This window comes from Talpa europaea (genome assembly GCF_964194135.1).
Source record: "Talpa europaea genome assembly, chromosome: 2".
Taxonomy (NCBI): Eukaryota; Metazoa; Chordata; class Mammalia; order Eulipotyphla; family Talpidae; genus Talpa; species Talpa europaea.
In genome coordinates this window covers 60,609,728-60,618,616 of record NC_140068.1, presented here as the reverse complement: position 1 = coordinate 60,618,616, position 8,889 = coordinate 60,609,728, and positions in this window count along the sequence as shown.

Below are 8,889 nucleotides of genomic sequence, written 5' to 3'. Positions count from 1 at the left end.
CAGGAAAGAGTTGTTTTGCATTTGTAAAAGAAGACTGCAAAAAGTCTGGAACTTTTGGGGCCCGGGCGCGGTCCGTACCTCGCCGCTCCACAGGCGGGTCGTAAAGTCTTAAAAGTGAGCGCAAAAAGTGTTTAAGGCAGGTAAAGGGAGGGAGTGGGTCTGGCAGAGCAAAGAGGCCGCCTCGAGGTTTTGGGCCCCCACTTGGAGTGGGATAGAGAGAAGAGTGGGGGGTGGGAGGATGCGAGCGTGCAGGAGGCTGCCCCACGAGCTCCGCCAAGGCGAGCTGGATCCGGAATTCGCATCTTGCTGGAGGTACCAGGAGCCCCGCTCCAGGCCCAGGTTCCGTGTGACCCGCAGGAAGAGCAATCCCACATGCCTCCGAGCCTTCCTGGCGGCCCTGGAGATTTAGAGGACTGGAAAATGAGGCCCACAGGACTGTTCAGGCCGGCTCAGACCGGGTGCCTGGGCAAGAGCGAGAGGCTTATTTAGAGAAATCCGAGGCCGCCAGGGACAAACGCGTTTCCAGATGCAAATGCTGCTTTGTAAGCAAGCTCTTGTCCTGTCATTTGTCCGGTAGCTCAAACTGATTGGGAGCGGATTACACTGCCCCAAGGCCTCTGGTGAATACTTCTTTTACACTTCTTTTGCTCTTTCCCGGGGTTTCTAGAGCCCAGACCGCCCAAGCCGGGACACCCGCGGACTTGTGTTCGTACATACTACAAATTGGAAAGTTGGATCTCAGACACCCAAGATGTCAAATAGACCGTGACCCTTAGAAATAATCAAGGTGTACGCGGGGCGGCCGGGACTGAGCTAGTGCACCGCTTCTCTTAATGCACATCCAGGCTGGTTTTAAGGAGCGTTAGCGATAGAGCCACAGCGCCGCTCGCGCCTCCGGCTCCTCTAGAATCCAGACTTAGGCTCGCCAACCCAAAGAACCAGCTGGCCGGACCCGGAGAAGCAGCGGGCCAGAGAATTTAGCTCACTCAGAACTTTGCTCCGTGTAGGGACAGAGCATGGAACCTCTTCCAGGCTCAGGAGGGAAGACAGCACGAGTTGGCGCACAACCTTTGAAATAATGGCTGAAACATCGCCCTAACGAGGCGTTTCCCCCAAATAAGGCATGTGCTTGTTTGGACTCAGCCGGAACAGGTCAGTGAATTGGCCAGAGGAAAGGTCAGAGAGGCGCGTGCGCACGTGCCTGTGTGTGCTGGTGGACACGAGTGTGCACTTGCCCGTATGTCCACGTGGGCGTGGATGCACGTGTAAACTTGGGTGGGGTCGTATCTACGGGGGGGGGGGGGAGCGTGCCTCTTGTCACTTTGGGGGAAAATGTCTTTTCCCAATATAAGCTTTGTTAAACAAAAAGGAATTAAACTGTCAGGCCTCTGGCAAGGCTAGCCCGACTCTATTTCAAATATGTCATCCCTAAAAGAACTTTATCGGTGTGTCAGTCTAGGGAGTGGGAGGTGAGAGGAGGGCAGAAAAGGCAGAAAAGAGCCTTGTGTGTTCTGATTTGTACCTAGTGGAATCCGTGTCCAGCCAGAAAGCAAAATTAACAGGGGCAAACTGTGCTTTTAGAAAGCATATACAAATTCTCTTTATTTGTCTTAGTCCACTTTAAAATTGGACAGTTCTGAAGGATTTTTAAATAAGCTTTCTCTCTGTTGACTCCCTCTGCTTTCAGCCTGCAGCCTGTTTATTCAGTATAAATGTATACACTATTTAGAGAGAGCTTACTATTTCATATTGCTTGTATTTTATTTATTCATTAACATTTGTTTAGTTTTCAATCAAAATTTAAAATCATTCACTAGGTAGAGTCAGTCATTTTTTCCCTTTTTCTTTTACATTTGACAATCCCCTTCAGAGTTTCTAACTCTTTTGCTTGATTTCCCAGACTCCACACCTGACACAGGGAGGTGAACCCTGGCATACAGTCTTACAGTCTTTCCTTGGCCCCTGACCACCAGGTGCATAAGGTGAAGCAATGATTTTCAAAGAGGCAAGATTCTTAGTTCCCCAGGTATAAAAAGACATTTATTATTAGCTACAAGAGTAACACTGAGAAAAACTCAGGAATAGTTGGGAAAGTGGGGGTGAGCAAGGGCCCGTTTTAAATATCAAGAAACATAGTATCTGGCTGTGATCTGGAAAAAGCTCTATTCTCACTGGCAGCCTTATATTGCAGAAGTCTCCTGAGTCTCTCCTCCCTTCTTTTCCCTACCTTTCCCCACTCTCTTCTTTCTCTTTGCACATCCGCTTAGCTTCTCCCCTCTCCCTCTGGTCTGGCTTAATAACAAACGATAAGTTGTAACTGTTGTATAAATTTACAAAGACTAGGAGAATAAATTCAGGCGTTGGCAAAGCGGGAATTCTAGCGAGTCTCCTTCCTGCTGATTTCTGGCTGCAGCGGCAAATCCAGGCCCAGTGGAGAAATCAATCCAGTACCGCGATTCCTTGCTGCTGGCTTTTATCGTGGATTTGCACACACAGACAGCACCTCCCCGCGTATTGGCGATGGCATTCATATTTTTCTCTTCAAACAGCTAGAATCTTCCCTACTACGATCAATTGAGACCAAGTCCCGTCACAAAATAACAGCGAAGCCTGTCTTTTTGGATCGCCAGAAAACCAGAACCCAGTTTCTGGACAGGAGAGTTTCTGTTCTAGAAATGATTTTCAATCAATGCTCACATTTTTCTGGGACTTAGAAGAGGTGCTAGATTTGAAGGGAGTTTAAAGAGTGTAGTCTGAGGATGGTCTGGTCTTCATTCCTCGCTCCCACTCACTTCCAAGTACTCCTATTTAGCGGGAGGCTGGAGCGTTTCCACTCATGACTAATTTCCAGCAGGATCTGCTCTGTCTCCAGAAGATATTGCATTTTTTTTATCCTTTTCGGGAGAAAATTATGCCTTCACTTTCCCATTCATTGACCCACACTTCTCCCTTACCTCTACAAAAATGTCCAAGAAAACCACATCTATTTCTATCACTAATACCTGATCCAAATATAAGATGACTCGAAAAAGGTAATGAAATTAACATCCAGAGAGAAAATGAATAACAAGATGTTAATTGAACATTGCAGTGCCAATATTATATCTGATTTGTACATAAATCTAACTGAAACAATGGATGGGAAAAACAACATTCTCTAAATAGTTAATGGATATTTTACTAGCTTTTTGCTATATAAATGCAATTTATACTGATAATTAAAATATGTAGTTTCATATCTTTTGAATTAAATATTTAATTCTCCTTTTTCACTCAGGAAAGATTACCTTGAGTCTGCTGAATTTAAAATACAACTAAATGTCCCTATTTTTCACCTAAGAATCACTAGGTTTGGTGTTTAGGATTTTATAAAAATTATTACACCATCTAATTGACTGTAAATTGGGCCCTGTACTTGTATGTCACATCTGTTGATACTGATAGTTTTGAAACAGTGGAAATTTTGTGTACATCATTATAATTTGCTGAAAGTATAAACAATGAAGTATGTGACTGGAGTTTATTCATATTTGTGCATTGACAGATGAAACATTTCAGTTTCAGCTGAATGAAAAAAAACTTTTAACAGATTAATTTAAAGTTAGTACTGGAACTGCACAAAAAAGAAATGAGCTATTGAAAAACAATATTAGCATGAGGAATGAACTCTGACTTCAAACACATGAACAAAAAATTGATGACAAATTATGACTTTCTAAATGACTTTGGGTTTGTTTTCACTTTTAATTGTGTGAACTTCCCCATCTTTTAAGTAGTACATCATAAACAATTAAGATAGACAAAAAAAAAAAAAAGAAGAAGAAGAAGACATTAGAGATCTCCCTTTCAGTACAAACATATTAAACTTTGCCTCAAAATAATTTTACATATTTCCAACCTGGGTCTTTGGGGAGAGCCAAATGAAAATCTTCAAGCAAAAGGCTAAAAAATAGCAACAACAAGATGATCCTACCAAAGCATCGAGATGTTTGCAATTATTGCTTATAAAAGAAACTGCCACACATATAATACTGCGTTTCCAAATTCACTCTCATAAAGAAAGGGCAAAGGAAAAAAAAAGCTATCTCAGGCCATGCATAATTGGTGATGTAAATTTAATATAACTAACATTTCTAGAAAGACTTGTTCTTTTTATGTTAACCTTTAGTTTTTGGTGCAGGTTCCTTCTCAAATTACATAAAATATACTTTAAGAATCACTCACTACCTGCTACAGATGTCCAGCAAAAACTGAATTATGGAAGTCGGAAACATATGGCAGTTGCCTATTGCACAAGGAAGGTACATATGAAAGTTATAAATTTCTTTCTTTAAGTCAGCATTGTAAACGCATTTTATAGGGTTCACAGTGTGTATTACATCTGTAGATTTAATTTTTGAAATATACTTTTTTGGAGATATTTGTGGTTTGGGATTCTAAGAGAAAAAACTCATCTTGATGTGTTAGAAATAAAGAAAAAAAACAACAAATAAAAATAATGTGGAGAGCAAACATTTTTCTTTTAATTTCCCAGCTGGTAATACTGAAAAGGATATCAGACCATCTATTGGCAAAGGATTACTCCCAACACAGGAGTTACCCATCAGCACAGCCTTGTGCATTTATTGAGTCCCCGCTACAAAGGAGCAGAGTTGTCAACTTGAGCAAAACCAACTTGGACCCTGATGTAAAAATCACCCAAATAAGAATTAAACCATGCAAATGTCAAAACCGCACCAACTCAATTTGTTCTTGAGAAATATTCCAACTCCTTACTGATTGAGCCTTTCTCCATGAAAAGATATGGTCTTACTTCATTTAACATCTTTGAAACTACATATTTTATTGCAATCATCTTTTAATATTATATCTCAGTGTTATCAATAGATACCAAGTACTATCAACTACCAAGGTATCTTCCCCTCAACTTTCAGAATTATTTTAAAATAATCTCTTTAATTTTCTATCTGAAGCCCCCAGTGGCATCTTAAATTTTATTTTTAATTTGTGGATTTTAAGAGTCACAGTTCTCCTGTTCCAGTTTATTTGGAGAAATGTTAGAAGCAAGTTATGTGAATGGTCTTGGTCAAAAAAGGAGTTTAAACAAATACATATTTGTCTAAATACTCCAAGAGTGAGGCAGGTGCCTATAGGTAAGGTCACTGCGAGTTCAGGGTAAGAAAACCATCCTCAGATTTCTACAGTGAGAGTGCAGGGGAACCCCGCGAGGCTATTCTCTGCTTTGCTGTGCTGGAATGAAATTTACTGAGGCGAGAAATAAAGCAAAATGATAATAACAACAACAACAACAACAACAAATGTACCCTTCCCAGCCGGAAGTTTTATTTGGTTGTGTTTTGAGTTGTTGGTAATCAGTTGTGAAGTGGTCGCCTGTTTGGGTGTTCTTTTCCAGTTGCTACCTGACTGAATGCTGATTTTTTTCCCCCACCACTCAGGCTTTGTGAGGTGGTAAGAAATTGAGCTTTCATTACTGAACCCTTCATTGTTCTGGAAAGGTGGGGGAGAGCAGTTCCTGAGACTTCGAAAAGATTCAGATTATTTTCTATCCATTCACAGAAATCTGGGAACAAGGAAAGTGCAGGAAATTTTCTCATGTCCTTCTTTTCCAAATTTTAGGTTGCTTTCTGAGCTTCCATCCTGTACTGCCCAGACCATTCCCATTCTACATCCCTCGTTAACACTTCTAATTAGAACTCCGCAAGGGGACCGTCTCAAAGCATTTATTTATTATTATTTAATAAAACCAGAAATAGTGATAAAAAGTTTTTTTAAAAAATCAGTCCAGTTTCCGGGGGCATCCTGGAGTCCCTAGGGCATATCCGGCTGGTAAAACATTCAGGAATTCACATTCTCGATGAACTTCTACGCCTAAAATTAAAATCCGGTCTGGGATCCTGAAGCTCGTTTTGCTTTGGTCAATATCTGCGTATTCTTTCATTTTGTTTCAGCTCCCTTCTGGGTTTGGTGCTTTTTTTTTTTCCCCCATTGCTGAAGACAATCTGATTTACAGTTTGACTGAGAGTTGCATTTCTGTTTAGAAGGTGAAACGTCCAAGTCAGTTAGCCAAATTATTCCCCGACGGCTCCAATATTGCGCCAGAGTCCCAGAGTCAGTTATTTTTATGTCTGACTGTATTTCAAATGTTCAGGGTGATAAATAAAGCCCGCCTCAAGCTGCAAACTATCTCAGTGTGATGAGGAACAATTGACAAAAATTAACCCAGCCAAATCGTTGGGGTTCTCGCGAGCGACTGGCGCATAAATCAGCTCGGCGGCGGCTAGGGAAGCACAGCTCTCGGAGGCGCGAGCGCGCTGCAGCCGCGACTTTCAGCACTGCTGAAGTGAGGGGGCTCGGCCGATAGCATAAGAGCCGGAATCGGACTCTGTCTCGGGTTCGGAATTGCTTGAGCAAGGGGCATATTGAGGGAGAAAGGAGTGGCCACGCCTAAGCGACCCCCTAATGGATCGTCGAGAATTCTCCAGCGGGGTCCGTGTGTGTGTGAAATCAAAGACCAGGGTGGCAAACTGAGAGGGGTGAGGGTAAGCGGGGAGTAGCCACCCCAGAGTCTCCCTGATTGATTGCTCAAGACACTTGAAAGAGATTCGTCTCAGCTATTAACCATTAAGCCCTTTTTACGGGAAATCAAGGAAGGCGCCCTGGGAAGCTTTCTGTGGCGGCGCTGTAGTTGCTCAGAGCGCACAACCCGCCTGCACATTCACTTCCCAGTGCGCACGCCCCATCCCGGAACCCGGCTTCCGCCCAGCCCGCGCCCCCTTCGGCGCTCCTGGAAAGACAGGGTCGTCCGACCAGTCGCCGCCGACACTCGCCACCTGCTGAAATGGCGAAGCCAAAGAACCCGCGCCGCAGGTGACAAGCAGAAACGCGCGGACTTGAGCTCATCATCCACAAGAAGCCGGGGCCACGGGTTTCTGTTGATAAGTGCAAAGCACAGCCCTCTCGGTGCTAAGCGCACAGTAAGAGCGAAGAATAAATACATCATCCCCCCCCAGGCGCCCGTCTCGAAAAGGTCTCTCCACTCTCTGTTGTTTGGAGACCGAGCAGGATTGTTGATGTCTTTGGGTGCCCGCGCTTGCGTCTTGGGTCGCGGCGGTGATGGAGGAGTGCGCTGCCCTAGCCACTGCCTGCCACTCGCTGGGCTTAGCGCCTGGCTTCTCCGAGAGACTCTAACAATATGGATTATCAAACTTCCCACAAACCTCTCCAGGCCCTTAAGACGGCCTCGTCCCCACCCTGCGGGGGCACTTGGAGACATTGACACCAGGCGCAGCGCGCGCGGCGTGAGCGCCCGTGTGCGTGCGTGGGGATGCCTGAGTGTGCGTTCGCTCAGGTTGTCCATCTCGATTACCGCCAGAGAGTAGGGAAGGGAATCGAGTGGGAGAGAGGAGAATATTGTTGTTCTCCTTCTATTTAAATAAAGCTTTTCCTTCTGCGGGCAGTGACTGGGAACTGGGCGCGCACAGCGTCGCTGCTGAAGTCCTTCAGTGGCGTCCCGGGGAGCCTGGGTCTCTTTGTGGCTTGCGGGGATTTTGAGGTGCTCGCCACCTCCTGGACAGGACTCTGAGATCCCCGGCCCTGGCTGACCTCAGCTGCCCAGTGACCCACCGCCGCCTCTTCTGGGCGTAAACCTGAACCAAACTCAGTCTTCTGGCTCTTCTAGTCTACGCCCCATGTCCCACGCCCTGGCGCACTGCCCACACGGGGCAAAAGGTTCCTGGACTACGGGGGACAGACAGAGATGCGCGCACACGAGATTCCACACGTATTTGTCTTGTGACCCTGACCACCTCCTGGCCATAACCCCAGCGTCACAACTCGAGTAACACTTGCCGGGTTCGCCCTCCTGCCCCCCAGTAGGGAGTTTTATATTCCGATGGGGTTAAAGAGAGGGGGCTTGACAGAAAACTGTTAACCATCCCCCGGTTTGGCCGCCCGAAGCCCGCCCAGATTTGGGGGATAATTTCTGTCCAGGACTGAGACCTATGTCAAGAATGGAGCTGGGCTCCCAGCAGTAGGCGCGACCCGGGCCCTGGGTGGGAGCACTGAGCGTCCTTGGGGACGCCCCAAGGTCCTGAACAGAGCCTGGGGCTGAACTGCCTGGGCCCCGCACGTCTCGCAGGCTCTGGCTGGGTCTGCGCCCGCGCTCGGCTTGGCCTTGACCCCTCCACCTTGCCGCGGACAGCCGCCGGGAGACTGCAGAACCCTGGGGCTGAGGGAGGCAAGGGAAAAAAAAGAAAGGAAAAAAAAACAAACAGCGCCAGAGAAGACTTTGGCCTCTGATTATGCGACAAACCTTCGAGGAGAGAGGGTCTCTACAGGAAATAGTCTCCCAGCCCTTTTCAAAAATATAAAGCCACCTGGAAGAGGAAACATCCATATGATTGGAGACAATTGAAAATAAAAGGGGATTAAAACGAGGAGCCTGAAAGGAAGGTTAATGTATGTTTTCTTCGTAATTGAGTGCAGGTTAACTCCAGAGTTTTCGTGATATAAACCAACCGAATCCCAAATAAAAAAGACAAATTTCCCCTAGCCATGGGCCAGTTGGCAAATATTTCCCTGTCTAGTTCCCACGACCTGTTACAGTTATCATCGACCCAGATAGTGGGAGAGGAATGAGCTTCTCCCCCCTTTGCCATTCCCATTTAAAATCCCAGGGCACTACATCTAAAAATTTTCTTGACTTTTCTCATTAGTGTGGTTCTCTTTGGATTGTTTGTTTTGTTTTCTTGTTTAGAAAAGCACATTTCACTAGTTTTAAGTAGGAAAGTGAATGCAGACAAAAAGTGAATACAAAATAACCTGTGTGTGAAGAAGTTATCTAAGATGGTTATGAGCTTTCAGCTGCAT